General features: G+C 44.9%; 1 protein-coding gene and 1 long non-coding RNA gene across 10 annotated transcripts in view; one reads left to right on the plus strand and one right to left on the minus strand.

The window, feature by feature from the left end:
- Positions 1 to 25,712, minus strand: part of ANKS1A (ankyrin repeat and sterile alpha motif domain containing 1A) — a 176,029-nt gene that overhangs the window by 41,033 nt on the left and 109,284 nt on the right. The window lies entirely within an intron of this gene.
- LOC140687718 (uncharacterized) lies at positions 7,763 to 8,796 on the plus strand. The gene is made up of 2 exons (XR_012062203.1): positions 7,763 to 8,027; positions 8,436 to 8,796. It is a non-coding gene; the product is annotated as an uncharacterized lncRNA (long non-coding RNA).

The following is a 25,712-nucleotide window of genomic DNA, read 5'->3' on the forward strand; positions in this document are numbered from 1 at the left end:
GGCTGCTAGAGAGATCTGAGAAAATACACAAGTCTTTGAGCAGTATTTGGTTTCCAGACCCAGCTCTAATGAGGAGTTAATTTATTATGACATGAGTTTGAGCAAGCTCTGCACTGCCTAAAAGACATGGGCTTCCCTGAATGACATCATCTTCAAAGTAAAAAGGCAAGATTCTTGCTGCTGAAAGCACAGATGGTGAGATTTGCTCCTTCTCCAAAGGCAGTGTCTGTCTGCCCCTGTTCTTGGGAGATTTTTGGGCCCTGCTACATTCTGGGCCACAGCAGGAGGCACTAAAGTACCTTCTTAAATTAAGTCTTTCAAAAAATAGGGTAAAGCCTAAAAGTCATTTAGTTTTCACTCTGTAACCCACTTCTTTACACTAAGAAACATCTGCTGTCCTCGTGAAACCACAGGTGCCAGGCGAACAGTTCACACAGTCCTACTCCCGCACTCACTTCAGTTTACAGAGCCTAAAAAGGGTTTGCACTTATGATTCACGTTCATCTGGTTCCAAAATAAACAGAATTCCACCTAAAAAACAAGTTCATCAAAACCCAGGTTCCTTTGTTTAAAAAAAAAAAAAAAGGACAGAACAGAGAGAAAGGGCTTCCTTCTGGCAGAAAATGTTTGAAACATGCTGTGTGAACAATAGTTCACTTCCTGGACACTCAGCTGGAAGCTGCTTCTCCATTCAGGACAAAACGTTTTATGTGAGGGAGATGACGCCTTTCCACAAAGCAGCTCCTGGGCGAGAACACGAAGACAAAGACTGGGGACCCAGAAGGACACCAAAGAGAGGAGAGGGAGGGGAGGGAGTAGGGCTTCAACTCAGGATCTCGCCTTTCCAGGCAGGGGAGCTGAGGGCTGGGCCGTGGTGCTGCTGCCACCCTGTATACCTCAGAGAAAGCTGGGAAAACAGGAGGAGGTTGTGGAATCAGCGTGGTCATCTGTATCACGGTTAACACCTACGCTGCAGGTCTGTTAATGACCTCCACTTAACTGACCTACAGTTAGCTACTGCATGCCACTTCGTCCTTCAGTAAACCACAGCAGTGCAGGCCCACGTTCACAGCCGGCAGGATTCTCTCAGGCACACCACACCCGTGGGTCTTCTGTTTCCACCCAGAGTGTTCTGCTAACCAAGAATCAGTTGGGATCATTTCCAAACTGTTTAAGATGGCTATATTTGTTGATGAAAACAAAATTAAACATTAAATAAATGACGAAACAAGCTCAAAAAGCTGTTTCTGTGACAACCAAGCAGATGCCTTGACAAGACTCAATAGCAGGATCATTGTTTAAAATGTGCTCTTGAATTAAGTGTTGTTGGAGAAATAAACTGCAAAAAAATTCTAAAAGGATTCTGTACTCAGACTGCTTCACAAGTGGCTAAATTTTTGCTTTACTTTTAAGAAACTCAAGCTAGAAATTTATTATAGACGTGATTCATGTCATAAAGACAGAGAACTCCAAATTAGCAGATCCACACAGAAAGAAAAAGCCCTAGCTCCACAGACTAGCCTGCACACCTGTGCGTTTGGGGTTAAATTAAAATGTTTGTATTCTTTTTAAAAATGACTTTCTCCTTCAACCAAGTTTTGTGATTAACCAAACAACCCCCAGTCACAACTGGCCGTGTGGAAAGCCGCTGGGAGGAGCTGGCAGTGGTATCTAACAAGCTCTTGCCTCTGTTATCAATGTCCCAAGCTGTGCACATCGAATTCTCAAACCTCTTTTCATTACCAAGTAGGTCTAAACTCCCACAGACACAGAGCCCCTCTCTGGCTGCTTCCTTCTCTCCACCAAGGGCTGGTAAACAATCCCTGGTGACCCCCAGCACTCTCAGCCCTTCCTTCTCCCTCATCGTGGTTCCCATGTGAATAATGCCCTACGCCTTCATTGATCACCACGGCCATGGTCCAGGACCAACCAGCCCAGGCTATGCGATCTCTCCTGGTTACAGATCAAAGGCATTACAAGTCACAGGCTCTTAGATTCTATCAACTTCAGGCTACCTCGCACAAATCAAACTTCCAGCTTCGGGTAACAGCGCAAAGCATGTGGTGAACTGGAATCTGCCCTCAGCCCACTCAGATCTCAAGCTGGGAGCACAGACGAAGGTCACTTTATCTAGGACCTAGCCCCTCCACATGGTCCCCTTACCCTCCCTGACAGACCATGGGGCAGGGAGGAAAAGCAACTGGAATTCTCCAAGTTCTGAAGCTCAAGGGCATCCAAGATCATCCTAAACAAAAAGCCTGAGCTAGGAGCTAGAGTGTGCCCTGCCCCCAGTCCCATCAGGGAGTACAAAAATTATGGAAATGGCATCCTTATATCCCCCACGTATAATCGTGGAAGATAAGGTACGTGGAAATACTCCACGGGAGTGACAGATGCATGGAGGCTCATTATCTTCTTGATGGAAAAAGAGCTCAGGGATACAGACCACAGAGAACTTGAGATGCCTGACCCTGGTTGGAAGCCTGGTGTGGGCCTACTGCTTATCCCACGTCCCTACCAACCCCCATTCCTGCTGTTCCCAAGATGCCATGCTGAGCCTGGCAGGCTTCTGCCTCCTCTGTGGCCCTCAAATCCTCACCCTGTAATTCCTTCCAAGTCCAGTTCGTCACCTGTGTTCTTCCATGCCGTGTGTGGTCTAATACAGAAAAATATTCAGAGTCAGAACAAAAACAGGGCTTTATCTTTGGTTTATAACTTTGGCAAAATATATTAACCTACCTGAACCTTGTCTGTAAACAGGGATGATATCGCCTGCTTCATGGTACAGTATGGGGATTAAACCTGTTGACAGAGGTAGCGTGGTGGGCACACAGTAGGCGTTCAATAAGCACTGGTGCCCTGCCAGCACCCTTTTGGACTGACCACATCTAAGGTTTCTGTTTGAGGATATTTATGGCAGAGGCAGCCTGGCTGGACTGTACTAACACAACATGCTCATGTAAGTATGATCTGAGGATGGATCCTAGTCCTGTGACAGAAGCAAACCACGTCTCTTCAGCCTCTTTTGTATTTCCCACTGGTGCTCCTAGCAAGTACTGAGCACTGGGCAGGCTTAGTCAATACCCAGCGGAAAAACACACACAGAGCTTTTAAAGTGATAACACCTTCTTAGGGAGGGATTTGTTTAGGACATACATCTTTCTTGGATCTGAGATTTTTCCCAAAGAGGAAATGAAAGGGAGAAACTGATGACTTTCCCAGCAGATGTATGGCATCTTTCCTCCTAAAATTCCTCCAACCACATCCTCACTGCGTCACTGCTAAGTTCCTGCCAACATCCTCTTGTATATCAGCCCCATGCTGACCTCAACCACAAGAACCGTGTCCTTTCCTCTTTAAAAAAATGAAATATTTCTTAAATTCCAAAGAGTATATTTTATAACATTGTGATTCAACAATAATAAATGACCCATCCACATGCTCACAGTCTGGTTCAGGAAATAGCACATGACTCGTACACTGAAGCTCCAACACAGCCTTTCCTGGATCATGCCTTCCTTCTCTGTTCCTCTGAGGCCACCAGCCTCCCAGACTGAATGCTATCACCCTCTTGCTTGTCTTTAGAGTTTACCATCTATGTCAGTATTTCTCAGAACATAGGTTCCTCTCTCTCTTTTTTGGCATAGTGGACAGGAGCACAACTTGATGTCCCTGATATAACTCATTAGGCTGGGACCAGACCTCAGGGACAGGGGTTCCCTTTGGCTGGTGAGCAAATAGGAGGCCAGAGGAACGTCCCAGAAGTCATGGCACTGGGGAGGTAAAGGGAGAGCAACAAGCCCTTGTTTCTCAGCGGGCAGGCAGGGCAAGACCACGTGCCTCCTGGGATTCCTGAGAAAACTCCTTCCCTATACGGGCAGCAGCATGAAACAGTGTGAGCTATGCTTCACATTAAAGTACACAACCAACTGGATAATCAGACAGAACACAATCTTTTCAAAACAGTCTCATTGAGGACTGCCTGCCCTGGGAAAGCCCTGGGGACCTGCACTCTTGGGCCCGTTGGCAAGGCAATTACAGTCTGTGTACTTTCTTAGGAAGAATCCTTGGAAAAGCTGGCCACAGGGAGAGGGAAGGCAGAAAAGATGGCCATGCTGCCCCCACCACACTGTGAGAACCTGGCATTGGGAGATCCCTGGGCTACCCACCCTGCAAAGACCATCTCTAGCCTTGGCCTGAACCAAGATTCCAGAGCAACCATGACCCGCCAGTCCCAACTGCTCCGCAAGCATGTATCACTACCAAGAACTCTTCTCCAGGGACTGTGTGTATGCCTAGGAGGGAGGACCCTTTGGAAAAGGGGTGGGAGCTACAGCCTTAAGACAAATCAAGAGGGAAAGGTCGGTCAGAGGAGCCAAGGAAAGACTGGGTTTATTCGTGTCTGAGTAAGACCCAGGACCACTATTACTTTTCATATTTCTCATAACTTCATAACATCTCTATTGTTGGCTATTTCTGCCAGCCTCTCAGTTTCCAGTTTTGTTTTGTTTGATAAGCAGTAACAATTTAAAAGGGGACTGTGTGCTTATTTCAGGTACAGCGGAACTGGGGGATAAGAGGAGAGAGGGAGGAGACAGAGTGGGGAAGGCAGCCTAAACGGTGTGCCAATGCCTGATGTCTATGAGAGAGGAGAAAGGGTGAGGGGAAGCTTGCTGGCACCCCCAGGAATCCCTGGCAAAGGTCAGGGGTCCTGGGTTCGGCTTCTCAGCTCCATTCTTAGTTGAGGTATAGGAACCAAATCTCAAATACGCTCCCACACAGCTGAAAATAAACAGGATGGCTTTAGTCAAAACTGTGAAGTACGAAACCTCTAACCTCCTTTTTTTCTCTTCATACTTTGCTCCCAGAAGTGAGAACAAGTAAGTACAGCTGGTTCAGGGATCAACAAACTCAGCCCTGGGCTCTCACTGCTGTGTCGATGGAAACGGATGACAGGGAGGTGAGGCCACGTGAGGCAGGAAGCCACAGATTCAGCCAGTAGGGACCTCGATGATCCAGATGAATCTCCCTGTTTTGCAGGTGGGGAAAGTGAGGCTCAGAGTCATTAAAAAACTTAATCAAGGCAACGAGAGAGGCAATAGAAGGGCTAAACCTTGCTTCTTGCCTCTCTGCCGAGACACCCCACTGACCTTGCTGCCAGGGAAGTGGCAGAATACCGAGCGGCTATTGGTGAGGGTACGCTGCACTTTCCCACTTCAACAGGGGGACTCAGGGCGGTGGTCCCTAAACTTAGCAAATGTGGGGGCCAGTTTCCCCCCTAACTGGGATAATGGGAATGTTATAAGGTTGTCTTTCATCATGGCAAATTAGAACTTTAAAAATTAACATGATGGAAGTATGAAGGAGATCTTTGTGATGACAGAATAATTCTGCATCTTAATTATGGTGATGGTTAGACAAACCTACACATAACAAAACTGCATAGAACCACCCCCTCACTCACACACACACACACACACACAACTGGTGAAATGTGAACAGGGTTTGTGGATCATACCAATGTCAACTTCCTGGTTCTGATATTGTACGAGAGTTATGTAACACATTACACTGTTGGCAGAAATGGGGTGATGGGTACCAAATAAAGGAACTCTCTGTACTATTTCTGCAACTCCCTGTGAATCTATAATTATTTCAAACAAAAATATGAATAAAGAAGAACATTTTAAGTTAATATGAAAACCATCCCCTTCATTTGCTAAAAGGACAACTAAAGTACAAAAAGAGATGGACATAATTAGAATAAAGGCAGTTGGCAACAACATACCCTCAGCACCACCATGATACTCCTCATTGTCCCTAACTTTCTCCCTATATTGCGGACCAGTCAAAATTGTGTTGAGGACTATCTCAGTAAGAATGCAAAATTCAGGATCCTCCATCCTCACCAGCCTGGCAAGCAAACACTATGCCAACAGACCCACCCGAAGGGAGGCCTGGCATCCAGCTCGCTTTCTTCCCAGCCTGGCTGGCTTCTGACAGTTCTCTGCAGGCAGGAGGGACTAGAACACAAAAGTGGGACAGGAAGAGAGTGATGCTGAGGCTGGGAGGGGGGCAGGGCATGCAGGGGTTGCCGACAGTTTCTCCTCTGCCTTCTACTCTTCTCTCCAGTGCCCAGAACCCTCTGCTTTTCCTCTTCTCTGCCACCAGAGCAGAGAGACTCAGTATCAGCCACTTCCACTCGCAGGTTTTCCCCTCTCTCTGGCTCAGCTCTGAGATCCAGAGTCTAGTCTTATAGTGTCCTCTCCTTTCAGCCAGCCTCCACCCGTGGCAGCTACTTTCAGAGCCCTGGGTACTTGCCTGCCACATCCCCTCCAGCACCGGGACCCCAGGAGCAGGTCTGTCCTGATATGTGCCAAGAGGGATGGGGTGGGGTGCTCCTCAAAGACTCCCAGGTCAGGGCCGGGGGTGGCAAGTACATCCAAGAAAGCCTGGGAGGCCTCAGCCTGGGGCCACTGACCGGGCAGGGCCGCCCACGCTGCAGGCACCTGCCTATGCTCCTTCAGCTCACCAATCCGACAGTTTCCAATTGCAAACACCTGCTACTCTCTGCGGAGTCTTTCTGGCCACCAGAGCCCCTGGGCCTGTACCCTAGGTGGACTGGAAGTGCCCAGGAGTCAATGTCCTGCCCCTCCTCCCGCCAGGGAGCGGCTCTCACTCAGACTGACTGGCTCCCTCCACCCCTAGTTGGGAGAACTTTGAAGCTACCTCCCAGTGTTCCCTGGTAGGTCTTGCCCAGGCCCAGAGTGGTGATCCCTTGATAACAAACCATCTCACTTCCCTACCACTGCTTCCTGGGATCCTCTATTTGCATACAGATACTGCTTTGGGGGAAACAAAACCCAAGACAGATGGTCACAGGGAACCCCAGCAATGGGGAAATTGGAGCCAAATTTCAACCACGAATGAGGATGCATATCTTTTTAAGGAAGGAAATTGCTAACAGTGTGGCCACTTTCAGATACTAGAAAGTTACTAAGGGAAAAAAATGATAAAGACTTGATTTGCCTGGGTAATTCTCATTATAGCCATTTATATGAACTGCTTTTCATTTCCCTAATTACCACTAGCACAATAATTATCACAGCCATATTAAACGTGTCAGAAAAAACACGCATCACATTTTATTCCGTTACTAGTGTTCTGCATTCCCACATAGTTCTTGTGTGTTCACAACTGGGTGCTCCATTGCATAGTCTGTTCACAACTGGAGGAAACACACCTGAGACTTACCTCTTAAAGCAGAGGCTGTCAAGCTTCAGTGTGCATGGAATCACCCAGACAGCAAGTTACAACCTTGGCTGCTGGGCTCCCCCTGAAGCGTCTAATTCAGTAAGTCTGGGGAGAAGCGAGGAATATGCATTCTAGAAAGTTTTCAGGTGAAGCTGATGCTGCTGTTCTGTAATCACACTTTGAGAACCACCATTTTAAAGTGCCATAATCTGGGAAAGAACCAACTACAAGGTCAAACTTTCCAGCTGGCATTTGCAACATGAAAGGTTGACACTCTGCATCAAGAAAACAGGTGGAATCTTCTAATACTGTCACTGAACCAAAATCCAATTCAGTATGCTGACAGTTTCAACCAAGAGATAAAATTAACTCTGTTACTCAAATGAATCCCAGGAGATCTGGGTTTGCTCCTTTGTTCAGTCAGAGTGAGTGCCCACTCTGTGCCAAGGATGTTGCTAGGCAACAGAGGTTTGGGCACTGTCAAAGGTCTGGTGAGACTCTGGGTAGGTCACAACCTTTATAACCTGTAAAGGAGATAACTCACATTTTGGGAACCTTCCAGCTCTGACATTTGCCAATGAATCAAACCAGTATGTGGCTCAAAACAAAAATATTCTGCCTGGCTGTGTGAGCAGCATGATAAGAAATGTTGGTAAGATCCCAGCTGTTTCAACAGGCCGACTGTGACAGGGCAGGTGAAGCCCTGGCAGCAGTCCTGGCCCTGGTCAGTGCAATTTGATTCAACGAACGCCCCAATTAAAGGTGCTGCCAAGGTAGGTCAGTACTATGCCCAATATCAACCAATGAATTTAAAAGCACCCAGCATGAAATCCATGTTCATAATTGGTACTCCCCTGATAATATTATGACATATAATCACTCCAACTGCTGAAGGGAAAACTGGAGCCGCTCGCTGGAATTAAGGATGCTATGATAACCTCCTCAACTGAGGTTTTAAATGAGCCCTGTGCTAACAGCTTTCCTGTTCTGAATGCAAAGCAGGATGCCAGCGGAGAGGCGGGGCAGCCACCTGTGAAGGGCAGCCGCTGATGACACCACTCTGTAGTTCTGAGAGGCCTGGCTTCTGCACCAATCTCCTGATGTGTCCCCAGTAAAGCACTGACCTTCCAGATTCCATGGAGAACCTGCAGGAAACACTCTTGTTTTATTCTATTTTACAGATAGAGAAACTGATACCCAGAGATAACCACAACTTGCTCAGAATCACCAACAAGTCAACCATGGAACTGAAGAAAGTGAGGCTGTCTGATTTCTGACCAACTCAGATTGGCAACATCCAATCAGTATGCGGCCGGCCTTGAGGAAGAAAGGAACTCAGTTAAAACAAACAGCTACCCCAAGACTCATAGGAAATGTGGCATTAAGGTTAAAATGGCAGTATCAAGGAGGGGACCATGGGCCTGGGGCACATGTACCCCCTGCCAAGCCAACCAAAAGAAACAGAAAATTCTTTTATATATAAACAACTAACGTTTTCTTAGTCTCACATAAGATATAAATAAAAGCATATTGAGAAGGCTATTTTTGTTAAATTAACACATAAAACTTAAGTAAAATAGTGAAGCATATCATTAAGACAAGCCCCTACCTTCAGTCAGACTGCCGCCCTGAACCTCTCCTTAATACAGAAGGCAGAGCCACAGACCTCCTTCCCAGAAGCTCCCTAGGAGAAGGAACTACGTCCTTTACCTGCACCCCTGCACGCAGCCCCTGGCACAGTGCCTGGCACGGGGCTGGCACCTAGTGAATACCTGCTGACTAAGTGGACGTTCAGCCCGCCTGGACAGCCAGTGGCAGTGCGGCCGAGAAAGGGCTCCGGGGAGGCCAGCAGTGCCTTTCCGCCTGTTACTCATAGCGAGATGGTTTCTAAGCCAACGTTTGCCACCTACTCACAGGGTAATGAGTCCCACAGGCTTACTGTCACCCATGTAAAGCGAGCTGTCTTCTCGATCCATTCTAATATACCACCACCAAGTTTCTGCCTCTGTTTTATCTCATTATGCTGGGATTTAGGAACGAGGCTGTGCTCAACCTATTTAGCCCTGCTGTGATTTCACAGGCATCATACTCTCAGCTCAGGCTTCCTTTCCTTGGACACAGAGCCCTCGCCTTTGTAGATCTGACTGCCTCTAACCAAGCTCGCCTCAGACTTACGATGCTGCATTTCCTTTTCCAGCTCAAAGCTGAGAAAATACAGACACAACTACCGTATTACATAAAACTGAGCAAATGATACAATGATACTGGCCCAAGTAATGTTAAGCATACAAAGCCTTGGAAATGTATTTTAATTAATACAAGTAAGAAGCATTGTCAAAACTAAATCAAGGGCATAGTCACAAACTTGGTGGGGGAAAACAATGCTCCCCAAATGCAGCAATTTTCACAAGCCAGGTTGAGACCTAGTGAGACAGGATGGAAGGGGGCAGGGCACAGCCATTCAAGGAATGCTACAGCAATTAACATTAAAATGGTGAAAGATTCAGTCCCCAGTAAGCCTTGAGGCTCAGGATGATGAGAGCTTTAACTTCTAGTAGATCCTGAGCATCATTATACGCTCACTGTAATATATTAACACGGTGAATAACACACCCACAGGCACCATGGCAGTCCCAAGGCTAGCCACAAAAGGTCGAAGAGTGGGAAATGGCCAACTTCCTGGGAATCCCAACCCCTTCCACAGGCTACTCAGACTGGTCCTTCCACTTATTAGCATATGAAGCCACCAAGCCCATAAAAACCAGCACCTCGGCCATCTCTGGCCCACATTCTGTCTATAGAATGTGTACCTACTTTTAATCTGAGCACCCAACCCCCACATCTCGTGGCCTTTCTCTTGCCTTTCAATGTATCTCCGTGAATAAGTCTACCTTTACTGAACCGTGGCTCGCTCTTGAATTCTTTCCTGCGCGAAGCCAAGGACCCACGCTTGGCGGGGCACGTTCCAGGGGCTCAACCGAAGCCTGGCACACGGCCCTTCTCACGTGCCACATCTGTTTTCCTGCATCATATCTCTGGTGCCCAGTGTGGGGCATTTACATAAAGAAACAGGGCTCAAAGGGCATAATCTCAATCCGCCTATTGGGTTATGGCTCCCCTCTCTTCGGAGGGTGGCAGGGGGTTTCTCCCGAGCCATGCAGATTCAAGTAGCCCTTAGGTGGCAGCGGACACTGTTTGCAGGATCTAGCAGAGACCAGCTCTCTAGCCATGAAGGAGCCCACCAAGCCCAAGGCTTTTCTCCTCTGGATCTTTTCTCATTCTCTCCTCTATTGATCTTGAATTCCTTCCTGTGCGAAGCCAAGGACCCACACTTGGTGGGGCAAATCCCAGGGGCTCAAGCGAAGCCTGGGACATGGCCCTTCTCACACCCCACATCTGTTTTCCTGCATCACCAGTAAATGTTCCCTTGTGGAAAGACTGCCCAAAGGAACTCTGGGTGCTCCCTCCACTGATAACTTCAAATAAAGCACTTAGGGCAGTTCTCTCTCAGAAGTGGGGCTGGAACAAGATGCAATGTGCCGTCTGCTCAGGTCTATTGGGGCAAGTGAACCCCTTCCAGAGCAAGTTACTGCATCTCCGCATGAGGACCAGCAGCCTCGTTCTTCACTGAGATTAGTCTCTCTTTCCATCCTCAAGGGTCTGGGAGATTTTACACTGAAATCTTTGTCAGCAGTGAAACAAATGCATCCATCACTAAGCTCTGGCCTTAGAAACTGGCAGTTCTCAAATGGTTGCCCAGGATGAAAAAAGGCTGAATCTAATTGAACCTTCAGGAGGGATTTAGCCCAGAGAAACAGCATTATCTGAACTGGAGCATGGCCAGAACTCTGACTTAATGCCCCAACAGGGAGATGCATCAAGAACCTTCATTCTGGACCAGCAGCAGTATTTCTGATTTTTAAAAAATGGGCTTTTGGAAATTTCCTTTTTAGACTAATCAATTCCACCAGTACCATATATGTCAGAGATGTTAACTCTTCTGCTCTATCAGGTAAGTGCCCATAAAGCCTGTAAATGGCTTTAAACACATGGACCCAGCTGAGGATTCAGTGAGTTATGCAGTCACTCTACTGCGGAGTCCTTCTGGAGACCCACAGGGACAGATGGAGCTACCTGGGCAGGAGCTGATATTTTAATTGAAATTTACCGATGTTTGTTCTTTTCTCCTCTCAATCTAATTTAAAAGATTAGAGGCCAAAGACTGGCCAAACCTATTTCTGTTCTTGACTTAAATGTATAATACTTGAAAACAAAAAGAGCTATAATACCCACTGCAACACCTGCAAGGTGGCTTTTATCTCCAACATTCTTTACAAATGTTAACTATTTTATGTATGGGGGGAAGGGGTGGGCAATAGATAGTTAGCTTAAAACTTATATTGGCATTTAGATGTAAAACTCAATATCCTCTTTCCAAATAAGAATGTTTTAGCAAAACATTTTCAACTTAAAAAATGGAAGGGGGGGGGCTAATCTATCAAATTATGTGAGAAATCCATAAAATACTGGCAATAAACCTCTCCTGAAATCCATAAATTTCTCTGCTCCCATCTGTGAAGCAAATGATTCTGGATATTCTGTAGAATTTCTTAGTTGCGGTATAAAGGAGCTATTACATTACTAGGGAATGAAAAAGAAAATAAAATGCAAAATGGAAGGGTGAGCTGGAGAAGGACTTAATTATTCTCTCCCTCCAGAAGAAAAAGAAAGATACCTGGGCCCAAGCATGGCAAGGTCCTGAACAATGCAAACCCTGAGCCCTTTGGAGTGACCACGACATTTTAAGGACTCAGGATCTCTGACATCCTTCCTACATATTTCTAAGTGCCCCTTTTGGGCTGGGGAGCTTATGGGCTTGTAAAAATGAACTGTGATTACTGTCCTGGAAATGTCTCTAATCTGGTTAGGGAGACAGGCCGTGCACAAAAAACAAGATCAGCAATGCCCAAAGTGCCAAATCAGTGCCTGAGGAGAGAACCACCAGGGGAAAGGCCTCTGCAACTGCAGGCTGCGAGAGGGCAGGTTTCGAGCCAGAGACTGGTCCCCGGAACGGGGCCCCCGGTCCTCACCACTCTTTGCCAGGCTAACTCCTTCAATCTGACCTGAGCCTCTCTACCTCCCATCTCTCACAGCACTTTATTCTTTTTCTTCAAGAGCACTTAACTTTATTTGGGACTATATATATATATATATATATATATATATATATATATATATAGTTGTTGTTGTTTGTATTTGTTTAATATGTCTCTCTCTTTTGTCTGCAAGTCTCTCAGAAGCTGCGTTAAGTGTCTATTTTGTTTACTATTTCACTTCTGTCTGCCCAGCACCTAGAACAATGAGCACATGTAGGCTCTCAATGAATGTGTTGGATGAATGAGTGAGCAAGCCGTTAAAGAAGGGTGGCATTTCAAGAAGAAATGGAGACAGCCATTCCAGTAGGGGAAAAGGCATAAGCCAAAGTGTAGAGGAAAACAGTGGGTAAAGGAATTGACTGGAACCAGAAAAACAGAGGAGAAGATAAGAGAGAAAGCCAAGTACAGAAGCTGGAACAGGGTCATTCCCTGGAGAACCATGAATCCAGGCTGAGGAATTTGGACTTTGTACTAAAGCAGTAGGGCACCAAGGAAGGTTTCCAGTCAGGGGAGATAATACAAAATATTCAGGAAAGTGACAGGGCAACCACACGTAAGATGGACTAGAGGCAAAGTCTAGAGGTGGGCAGAATACTGAGAAGGTGGCTGGTGCGGTGATACCAGGAAGGCAGGTGGGAACAGAGAGGAAGGGGAGAGATTCTGGGAGGACACCTTAGTGACTGACACAGGATGGGGAGAAGAGGAAGAGTTCAGAGTCAAGGGTACATGAGGGCTTGGGACACTGTTTAGGGGGCCAAGCCTGGCAGTCATTTATACACAAGTTTTCCCAGTTCTCCTCTATCCTATTGAGTTAAACAGAAAAACTGGTACAAAAGCATCTTAATCTACAAATTAAGGTTGTGGTGAGTCCTGTAGCTGCGAAACAATGCCTGAGATGGTCTGAGACAAGGACTAGGCAGGATGACTCTGCCGTTAGGCAGAGAGTAGGCAGAGTCACTGTTCCTTGATGGGGTACAGGGAAGACCTACATTGATTTGGCCAAAAAGCACAACAGGGACAAAGTTGAGCCCTATGTCCCAGGCAGGAAGCACAGGCAGAAGCTCCACAAGGCAACAAGCAGCTCTCAGTCACTCCCCAGAGCAGCTTTCTGTATGGCCTCCTGAGGGGGACATGGGGGCTCTGGAAGAGTCATGCATACCGTCCTTGGTTTGGGCTCACTGACAAACTGATCCCCTTAATTTTTCAGGAGAGCAGGAAGCACATCAAACTCCCTGACAAAGCATTACCAGATGGCATGTGACAAATAAAAGCTCATCAAAAACAGTTAACACAACCTTTAATGATGTCATACAACTTCAGGAGGACCTGATGACCTGGACGCCTTCAGAGAACAGCCAGGACAGAAGCAGTCTGAGAACAAGACATCTGAGGAGAGGGAGAAGGAACTGAGGTACCTGGCAAGGAAATGAGAAGCTTTGAAGGTGGGATGACATAATTGCAGCATCAAATATCTGCAGAGCTGTTAAGCAGGACAGTGTGCGTGATCCACAAGGTAGAACCAGAACTGATGGGGTGGCAGTCAGATTTTAGCTGGGAATGAGAAAGGAGTGTCCACAGTTTCACACAAGTAATGGCGGATGGCAAAAGGGGGTCACCTGGGGATTCCAAGCAAAGGCCTGAAGATCACTTCAGGGGCCATGGAAATGACTTTGTTCATAAGGCAGCTGGACAACACTGTAACTCAGGTTTCTTCCAATTTCTTGATTTGAGAATTCGCTAGAAATCACCATATCACTCTGTAAGTCACAAAAGAAACACCTAACAGTCTTCCATCCCAGACATCAGTAAAGGGAAGAAGTGCTTTGAACCTTAATAGTGAAAAGGAAAATCTATGCTTTTCCCCAGGAGTTCTCTCTTTCAAACTACTTTCCTTTATACAATCTAGACTAAATTTTTTTTCTGGAGTTGGGGAGAAAAGTAAAATAGTGCTGCAATAATTTGGGTTTAAATGAGAGGAACTGAAGAGTAACTGCTAATTAATGTCAAAACAAAAATTCAGCTCACCTATATGCTAACAACAATCTCATCAAGGCTTAGAAGCTCCAACTGGCTTCCCTCATTTAACAACTTCAACATCTTAGGCAAGTCATTTCAGCTCTCAAACTTTAATTTCTTCACTTGGAAACCTAAATCAAATAGTGGGCAAGATCAAATAGTTGTCATAAAAACCAACAGGATGTTTGGTCTTGGCAACGATTTTTTGGATTTGACGCCAAAAGCAAAGGCAACAAAAGCAAAAACAAACAAGTGGGATTATATCGAACTAAAAAGCTTCTGCACAGTAAAGGAAATCAATCAGTAACAAAATGAAAAGGTAACTAATGGAATGGGAAAAAATATTTGCAAACAACATAGCTAATAAGGGGCTAATATCTAAAATATACAAAGAACTCATTCAACTCAATAGCAAAAAGCCTCAAATAACTCAATTTAAAAATGTGCAAAAGACATAGACAGACATTTTTCCAAAGAATACATACAAATGACCAACGGTTACATGAAAAGGTGCTCAACATCATTAAGCATTAGGAAAATGCAAATCAGAACCACAGTGAGATATCTCCTCACATCTATCAGAATGGCTGTTATCAAAAAGACAAAAGTGTTGGTGAGGATGTGGAGAAAATAGTGTACAAACCCTTGTACACCGTTGGTGGGAATGTGAGCTAGTACAGCCACTATGGGAAACAGAACTACTATAAGATTCAGCAGTCTCACTTCTGGGTAAATATACAAAGGAAGTAAAATCATTATCTCAAAGAGATATCTGTATTCCCATGTTCTTGGCAGCATTATTGACAATAGCCAATGTATAGAAACAACCCAAGCCCGCTGATAGAACAAATAAAGAAAATGTGGAACATTACTTTTTCATTTTATAAAAACAGATCATAATATTGTGAATTAAAATATTATACAATTTAATATTATTCAGCCTTAAAAAAGAAGGAAATCCTATCATGTCATACAACATGGATGAACCTGGAAGGTATTTTGCTAAGTGAAATAAGCCAAGAAAAAGAAAGACAAATGACTCAAGGCATCACTTATGTGTGGAAACTTAAAAAACAAAAACAAAAACAAAAAAACCCTCACAGAACCAGGGGAAATAGGAAAAGCTGATAAAAGGGTATAAACTTTCAGTTATAAGATGAATAGAGGACCTAATGTATGCCATAATGATTACAGCTATTAACACTGCACTATATAATTGAAATTTGCTAACAGAGTAGAACATAAACATTCTCTCACATGCACACAAAAAGGTAAATATGTAGGGTGAGGGATGTATTAACACAATGGGGGGAGTACTTTCAGATTGTGTATGCATATTAAATCATCACATTGTATACCTTAAGGATCCTACAATTCTATCTTACCTCAACAAAGTTGGGAAAAAGTCAACTGAATGTTCATCATTCCTTGTATAAAAACAAACTTAAAAACAATTCCAGAAAAAATAAAGATTTTTAAGTGAAAAAAAAATTAAGTGAAATAAAAACTGAAACTATAAAAGTACAAGAAGAAAATTCAAAAATCTTTTTTTTGGGGGGGTATTCTTATCGTAAGGAAAGTACTTTTAACTAGGACATAAAGCCTTAGTTTAAAAAAAAGTCATTGAAGAAAAAACTGAAAGATTCAGCTATATAAAAATTTATAATTTCTGCATGTTAAAAAATAAAATACTAAATACCATAAACAAAGCCAAACAACTCATATCACAGTCAATTTCTTCAAACATAAAGAGCTTCTACAAATGAAAAGAGATCAATTCAACAATTAAAAAAAGAAAAGGAACAAGCAGAATCCAGAAAAGTGTTTCTGAAAAGATACTACCTCACTCTTAATAAAAGACACTCACTTTAAAACTATACTAAAATAACAATACCAATCTGCTAACCAAAAAGATAAAAAAAGCTGACAACCCCCAGACTGGTAAGGTGTAGAGAAACAGGCTCTGTGTAGATGAGGGTAAATTTAACATGCATAAGCTCTTAAAAATACCTGTTCACCTTCTGGAAATTTATCTTAAAATAATTTTGTATAAGGAAATGCACTGCAGTATTACTTTTAATTAGTAAAAACTTGGTTACATCCAGAATGTGCATCTATAGGAAACTTTATGATAAATGATAACATGGATGCTATGAGGTATAAAAATGAAAAGGAAACATTTCATATGTAACTGGAATGATTTTCCAAAAAATATTATTACATGAAAAAAGTGAGACTCAGAGCAGTATGCATAACATGGCACCATTTATGTTAACAAGAAGAAAAAATACCCAACGTGTCTGAAATGCTTACAGATGCACAGACTATTTCAGAAGGGATACTCGAAAAACTTGGTATAGGAACTGGGTGCCTGGGGACCAGAGAGGGAGGGAGACTCTTTAAAAATCATGTACTCTTCAGTACCTTTTAAATGCTAGCCGTATTCAGGTACTATAACTTTTCAAAAAATTCCCAAGGTACAAAAATTCCATTTCCAGACTTCTGGCCTAGACTTCTACCCACAGTTGGACGTGGAGGTTAATTCAAATATTCCCTCCAAGGGCCCAGAGCAGCTCAGGACCTTGGGGCTTGGCTGTTCCCACCCTTGCAGTGCACTCCTCTGCCACTGCACCCCAAGTTCCACGATATTCTCTCCGGTTTTATGGGCCAGCACAGAGGGCTGGGCTAGCCCCTGAAGATAAACTTCTCCAGGATCATTCACCTTCCAGGTGTCTGGAAGGGAAGCTATTTCCCCAGCAGCAAAACCCAGGCCGGTGTGCCCAACTGCATAACACACAAGGCACTCCCATGGTTTTGGGGGAGGTTCTGTTGAAAATAGCTAGCTCTAGAGCAGAAAGGAACTGGAACATTTATACAAACCATACCATTTCAACTGAGTTTACAATGGCTTCCTGGTTGTTTAAATCAGGACAGGGAAGAACAGACTGCCAGACAAACTGTCATTTGTAGGCCCCTAGTGAGCGTAGGCAGTTTTCCACCTGTCCAAATAAATAAACAGGCTGCTTTGAGTTATGGACAGGTGGGTCCTGTGGCACTGGAGACTGGGTTATTAGAGCTCACAAGTAAGACAGGACAGGATGCCTGGGAAAGAGTGCTCAGCATCTTGGCCCTGCCCAGAATCTTTAGGCCATGAACATTCCTCTTACCTGCTGGCTACTCACCTGGTGGCACTGAAAAGGAACAACTATGGGGGAAAGTAGGACAAAGGAAAGTAAAGGAATCTTAGGCAGGGAGGGCAGCCTTCCGTGAAAACGCAGAGCTGAGATAGGAAATGACATTTTTGAGGGTGTTGGCACAACACCGGCATCCAGAAAAGAGCTCTGTGTTATTACTGAGGGTCACAAATTCCAAAGGAAGCCCAAGTGAGGTCCAGGTTAATTGCTTTCCTAGGGTCTTATATAATTAAAAGCTTGCCCCTCACTATCTGGTCAGGTAATTACTGAGCTGCCACTCTGACCGCACAGCACATCTCTGAACAAACCAAACTTCTCTGGGGTCTGTTCATTTCAAGGAGGGAAAAACACAGAAACACAGTTGTCCTGTGAGAATGCTGTGAGTCAGCTGCTTTTGCTCTACTTCATGGGGCTCTGTGTGAGCCACAGATGATGAGAGCTAAAGCAGCCAGCAGCAGGTCACCTGAGCAGATTTACTGGGAAGGAACAAGGACAGACCAGAGACATCAAAATGTCTGGCATGTCAACTTGAACCAGACTTAGATGCCTGCATGCACTACCCATTCACTAACCAGGCAACCACAGTCCCTGGGAATGGCTGGCCCCCAGCAAGACACACCAGACAGATGTAAGTGATTCATCATCTGAAATAACACAGGACTCACACTCCCCACCCATACATGCGTGCACATATGCACAAAAAGACAATCTCTGTACCTGGTGTCTAATAAGCTCCCTAAGTCCACCAAGGGTCAGAGAATATCTGAGGCCACCAGCATCTAACACTCTGACTGTAATTAACTGTTTGGAGCCCGTGGGCTTGGTTCCTGAGAAGAAGCATTTAAGATTAATCAGGCCACCAGCCCTTAAGGTGCCTCCCAAGGGCATCAGCAAGCACGGTTCTGTGTTCCAGAGGATGGTGCTGATACCCACTCACTGGCCTTGACTCCCCGAACACTGAGGACTGTGCCATCCTCCTCTCAAAGGGTCTCCTGTTTTCAGACTCCTGGCCATTTTCTGGTCTAAATAATTTTGAATTCCCTTCCCTTTGCTTTATAATCCTGGTTTTAAGATTTTATTTCTGCTCTGAGCCTGTGATGCACTTATAGAAATGTATTTTCTAAGACAATGACCTAGAGCCCAATCCCTCTGTCAGAACCCACCCGATGATTCTTGCCCAGGATGACAAGGACAAGGATGAACTATGAGAAATTCTTAGAAATTCTGATTTCATGCTAATTCAACAGTTTACAAAATATGTATGTGCGTATGCGCATATGCACATAGGTATGTATATATGCATGTTTAAAAAGTCACCCAACACAATTTAACAGAAAAAAATCAGGGGCAAAAATTAAGAGGAGAAAAGTAGCAGGTGGCAGTCGTGGCGAAAGAGAAAGAAAGTTCAAAATAAAATATAGGTAATAAGGTATATTTGTAGGACAATGCAAGTGTAAAATGGAATTTTAAACCTCTCTTACAGCAGAAATAACTGTGTACAAACAGAGGAAGCAGCTCAGTAGCTCTGCTTGTCCCTGCCCCCGCACGGCTCCCTCTCTCCCCAGAGGCCCTTCGCAGGCTGCCCCACCCAACTGTGGCCCCGACCCAGTTCTAGCCCTCTTCTCAGCTTTAATCTTTTCATCAGCAGTCTCATCACCAACCAGCCTACTATGCATTTTACATTTTGCCTTCTTTTAGTTTTCTTTCCTCTCTAGTCTTCTAGAAAGTTAGTTCCATGAGGCAGGGTGTTCTGTTCACTGCTCAACTCCAGTGTTTAGAACAGTACCTAGAACAAGGCAGGGACTCAGCAAATTACTTGAGTTAATGTATAATTATAATAAAACTATACCTCAATTTTCTATTATTGCCAATTATGTGAAAATACCTCTACTTGTTTCCCAAACACAATTGCTTAGAATAACATAAGATCAACTACTATTCCCTAAATTATATAAAATCACTCAGTCTGTATCCCATTGATGCTGTTACTGGAAAAAAAGAAGGAAGAGATACAAAGCCAGAACCAAAGTGTATAAAGAATGTCCCAGAAAATGTTTCTTTCTCTGATTCTCAGCATTTATACGCACTGGAATAAAGACCAAATTCTTCTCATATATTCACCCACATTCACTGACACCAGCACTCTGGGTCTGGTATTAAAAAACAAAATGTAATGAAACAAAAAAAAAAAAGAGGAGAAAAGGGACATTCTCATCTTGCTTGTGATTTCACACATACCACAGAATCTTTGCGTGGTGCTTGACGGTGCCTGTCTTGCTGCAGCTAAATGGAACTAGACTGTCAAAAGACCAGGGGCAGACAGTTGGGGGGGGGCAATGTGGGGGAGGGGTGAGCTATCACCGCAAGTAGTAAAGTGAGGTGTAGAATATAAAAATGGGTAAACCCTGGCAAAAACGTTAAAAAGAGAAAATAATAGGAAAATCCTGGTGGAGAAGGCTGAGAATGAAAGGCTATTAGGAAAGCTTCTCTTGATGCCACCAGTAAAAATAAGAATGAAAAGGAAAAATACAAGAGAAAAGAAGGAAGAAAGTAAAAAGACAGGAAAGAGCACAGATGAAAAGGGGTAAAGAACCAGAAGGCAAAAAAAAAAAAAAAGAAAAGAAAAGAAAAGAAAGAAGCAGGATGAGTACAAAGACAGGGAAAGTACCAATGAGGAACTCTGGATAAGCAGAGAAAAGTATGAAAATGAGGAAAGAAATAAAAATCAGGGTCCCAGATGCTCAGGATGAAACGTGAAAGGCAGCAGCAGGGAGGGCACCCTTCCAGGCCAGGTCCGAGCTGCCTTGCCCTTCCAGTAAGCTGGCCAGTGAGAGGTCTGAGGTCACCAAGAGACTGTGGAGGGCGGCTTGGTGGGGATGGGTCAGGGTTGAACACACCCATCTTCTCTCAGAGCTAACTGCAGAGCCAGGACTCCAGCTTATCCACAACACCATCATGTTTCTTCTGTTAGCATCAAGGCCACGGAAATGCCCCCCTTTTTTAAAATCTAGGCTAACAAAAATCGCCTGACTTACCAGATAACAAGGCGAAAACTGTTTATTCAGGCCTGCCTATAAAATAAGGGAGATTATTTTTAAAATACGAAGAAAACTAGAAAACAAAAAAATACCCTCAATCTTACCAAGCCACTTAAAACCAAGGGAAATTTAGAGGTTCTAGCATAAAGGTTGTGACTCCTGTATACACCCAGAAGCATCTCAAATTGGCAATCTAGGCTCCAATTTGTCCCCAGAGGTAGGAGTATCACATTCTTGGTTAGAGTGGGAGGGCTAGGATCAGCAAAAAGGACTACACAGCATGCTTGTTCACATAATAAGGAACAATCCACACTGCAGAGTGTGGAAAGTTTAGCATGGAAAGTTTAGCAGAAACTCAAGCCCTAATCTTTCTGTTTTACGTCTCAGTCATTCTTGCACACCCAACCCTCAAGAGTTAATAGCAACCAAAGCCTCCGCGGAGCTGAACCAATCAGCATTTCTCCTGATGACATCATGCCTCCAACTGGACAGCTTGCTGGAAAGGGCGAGGCCTCTGGGACCTGGTCTGGAAGAGTGCCCTCCCTGCTGCTGCCACTTCACTTCTCATGGAGGGATTCAAGGGCCAAGGGTCCCCTCGGCTACCATTTCAGATGATACCAGGACCAACCCCCAAATCCTTGACCAGAAATTATTCTCAGCTTATACAAAATGCATACAAAGCATGTCCCTGCTCTTCACCCATTTCTCACTAGTTTAATATTTATGAAAGCTGATTATAAAGCAGGAATTTATCACTTAAGCCTTTAGCCAAGTTTTAAATGACTCAAATGTTTACACTAAGTAGACAAGCCTTCTGTGGTTTTCTCTTTCCTAAACTTCAATCCCATTCAAAGGCAGATATGTGAGAGACCTATTTGACCCCACAGACCTTTTATATATTTACACCACAATCTGCCCAGGAGGTTATTTTTGTTCTTCTTGTGAGAAGCATTTGTTTCAGACATGAATTGCTGTTGCTGTGTTGTGGGTGTGTACCTGTGGGTGTGTACAGTGCAGGGACAGAGGAGGACAACAGACTAGGAGCACACAACTGAAATGCTGACGACACTGCCAACTGGGTGGAAGAACAGGTTTCTTCCCTATAGCTGAAAGTGGGAAAGGCTTCAAGTTAAGTGATGAATTTCTCTTGCATCCCAGCACCCTGAATATCCATGCCTGCTGGTTCATCTGCAAATGAAGATTAATTTACAATTTATATGCAAGAGCCATGTTTACTGCTCCAGCACAGAGCCATCTATGGTTGTTCAGAGTTGACAGAAACAGCACTAGAAATGTTTGTATCACTTAGGGTCCCTGCAGGGAAAAGATGGCACATTGGAACTGGGGAACTGAAGGAGATTAATAAAGGGATTATTTACACAGGGTTGAGTAGGGATGGGAGCTGGTCACAGCCTGGAGCCCCAGGCTGGGAAAGCCAAGGGGAGGGACTGGTAACTGGAAGGCAGAGAGAGCAGCTATAGGAAAGGGTCCCTCACAGGACTGGTGGGCTTCCGTGGAGGGACACAGCCAATCCAAGATTTCCTTGGCTCCACATGGGTCAGCTTCTGAGAGTGTAGGGAACGCACTGAAGGGCAGATGGAAAATGGCCTGCACAGTGTCTAATGATGGAGAGCAGTTTAAAGAACAACAAACTAATTGACCTTATGATACAACCAGAGAATTGAAAATGATGCCTTTTAGAATGAAGATCTGAATCCAGACCTTACTGACACTGCCATGGTAAGATATTCACAACGCACAGCAGTTAGGTAAGAAAAGCAAACTATAAATCAGTAAATATACTAATATCCCACATTTGGATATACATCCAATGTTAACAGAGGTTAACTATGCAGAGAGATGTAGGTGATTTTCCCACTTACCTGTATACTTTAAGGTTTTATTTATGGACAGCTTCTCAGTTTAACTTGGATTATGCCCTCAAGGGATCATTAAGATAACAAACTGGCTGACTTGACTGGAGAACACAGAAAGTTTCTGCTGAAGCTTGGATTTAGATCTGCTCTTAGGCTGAGTGCTTTTAAAAGTAAACTCGGTTTTACTTCTTTGTTACCAAATATATAACAGAAAATAGGGAGAATACAAATGTCACTAATGGATACTGTCAGGGATTCTCCTTAACCAGGCTGATGTGTTCAGAAGCCAGCTTGTCCAGGAGACTCACAAGGGCCACACTAACCACCTGCGAGGAGCAGGCTGTGTTTGGAGAAAGTGACTCCTGCTCTGTCAGCGGTGCCCGTTCCCCCAGCTATATGCCCCTTTATCCCAAACACCCAGCCAATCAAGTTGCCGCCGCTGGCCATGATGGAGAATACACTGGAACAATAAACAGTAGAGAGGGCTACAGATTGCTCTCTAAGCTCTGTTCTCTCAGGGAACCAGGCAGAAAGCCTCATTAATTTCTCAAGAACAATGGGGTGGGGGTGGGGGCTGCCCTACTTTCCCAGGCTGGGCGGGCTCTTCCGTCTTGGGTGGGGCAGAGTCCTACAGGAGGTTACAGGCTGAAGGGCTTGAACTGGACTGCCTCCCAGCTGCTCTGCCACCCCTGGACCACCCCCAAAGCTCTGCCTTTTTAAAGTTCTGAAGACACTCCAGGCCTCAGTTCCCATTCTCCAAAGCTCCAGGCACAATAATATTAGTATCTACCATTCACTCAATACTTTACGCATACTAGGAACTGTGCTCAGCACTGAGACATATATCTAAGTGGTAAAAACACCTCGAAAACACAGATTTGACCGCCTCTGTTTCACAAATAAGGTTAACAACACTGAGGCTTCCTAGAGCCACTCACGCATGAAGATGGAGTCGATGGAGCTGGGGCTCAAAGCCGGATCTGCTGACTCTGGCCCAAGCCCCGTGAACTACCCTGCCCTGCCTTCCAGGGGCAGCCTGGCCAACTCTCACCAACTCCATCTGTGCTGAGATCACAGCTGCCCAGGCCGCTAGAGCCTTCCTCTTTCTCCTAGGCCCATGGTGAAGAACTGAGCTGGGCCCAGAGCAGCCTTCCCCACCTCCTGGGGATCTAATGATGACAAGCACAAGATACAGGCAAAGCTGCCTTCAGGGTAGGGTCAGGTAAGGTGGGGAGCAGCCATCAGCTAATGGCTGGTTCTAGGGAAGTCAGCCAATGCCCCGTGTTTAGGGCCCACCAATGGGCGAAACACTTCTGAAGTTTCTCTTTAGATAGAGATATCCACAAAAACCAAGTGTAATATGACTCAAAAATAATGTTGAAGGGTTACACACAAAGGACCCTGTTAATGTTTACTATGCAAGCAAAGCTCGATCTTTTGAATTCTTTCCAGTAAGACCTCAGTTGCCTTTACTTCTTTCAAATTTAAAATGTAACCTTAAAGCCATACTAGAGCCTGCCGAGGACATGCAAACCTCGAACAGTTCCTGGGTTCACTGTATCCACCTGCAATCTCTACTGCAAAGGAAATATCAGCATATGAACCTCCTCTCATTAAGATGCCAAGAGACCACTGATGTATTAGCCCAAAGAGCAAACTTCAGTTAAGCCGGGCTGTGCCTCAGAGATTTCATGCTTCTTTTCCAGGAGGAAGTGATGGAGCCCACAACACTGCCTGGCAACGCTACATGCTAACAGGGCACAGATATCCTGTGAAGAATCGCCCGGCACAACTGACTCCTCAGGGTGGGGGATACACACAGGAGACGGAGCCATAACGAGGTACTTCATCTGACTGGTAAAGCTGTCTTCCAGCCCATTTTCTGAAGATTCTGAGACACTGCCTTGTTATCAAATCAAATACTCACTTCTTGGCCTCATGTTCAAGGTCCTCTCACTGTCTGGTCCCAATCTCACTTTCTACACCCTTATTTCTCATTCTTCATGCAAACTCACACTCTACTGGAGCCCATGACCTAAGCCTTCCAGCTCCACACCTGTGCTCATGCTGTTCCCTCCACCTCAAGGCCCTTTCTTCACCCCTCTAGTGACAATCTGGTTCTAACTAAGACATTTGGTCCTTCCATTCCACGTCCAATTCTACTTCTGCGATCCTTCCTGAAACCCACTTCTACCCTCTTAGACCTCTCTGCCCATCTCACTCCCACTGACCTTCTTCTCCTCTGACCTCTCCTGCCATTTCAGAGAATACTGCATTTATCTTATTCTTAAGCTGCCTTATCCTATACTTGACTGTAAATTAGTAAAACTCTGTTTTGAAAAATAAAGGTAGAGCACACATTCCTACAAACACATACTGCGATGTGTGTAATCTCCTGGGGTCCAGGACTCTCGAACGCAAACTGCTGTCCCCTAAGTGGCCTGGCATCTGGTACAGGCTCACCAAATCCTGGTTTACTAGACAGTGAAAACCTTCCATTGCACAGGATTTCCTGGTCCTGACTCAACAGAGTCCTGAAGTTCCTCTTATCTGAGGATGAGTGCTGGAGGAAATGCCCGGCCCTCTTCCCACACTGGGAATGGGATTAGCTTCGGTTTACATAACTTTGCAGCTGCACCCCGAATGGGCTGGGTAGGGCATTTAGTCTACAGAATGTTCAAATGGACATGGCAGCTGCCGTGCTCCCCTCCTCTTCGAGAGCTAAATTCATCTCTTGAAAATGTTCCGGGGAGACAGATCCAGTACACTTCAAAGTCAGCTTCCTCCTGGTAAGAAGCCTGCAGGGGTAGCACTTTAACATTCCCTGGGTGTTTACCCATCTTTGAGAAACACATTCTTCTGCCCAGTAAGACATGTCACAGGTCACTGAAAAATATTTAGGCACATATTTCTAACTATTCTATAACAATGGTTATGAAAGGAACCTGGGCCAAATGTTTTCTCCCCACTAATCTTTGTTTCCTGAACCACCTAGCCCTCTGCCTTGTTAACCCGGGAATGTGGGATGGGCAGGATGCTTATGCCGAGAGAGCATTTGTTCTTCTAGGGGACACAGTAAGAACAATTACAGAGCAACGGGGAACAGAAAACCCCCTTCTGATTCCTTTCAGCAGGTTCTCCCACAGGTCCCCCCATGCCCCTCTCTCCCCACTTCCT

This window comes from Vicugna pacos, chromosome 20 (genome assembly GCF_048564905.1).
Source record: "Vicugna pacos chromosome 20, VicPac4, whole genome shotgun sequence".
In the NCBI taxonomy this organism is placed as follows: Eukaryota; Metazoa; Chordata; class Mammalia; order Artiodactyla; family Camelidae; genus Vicugna; species Vicugna pacos.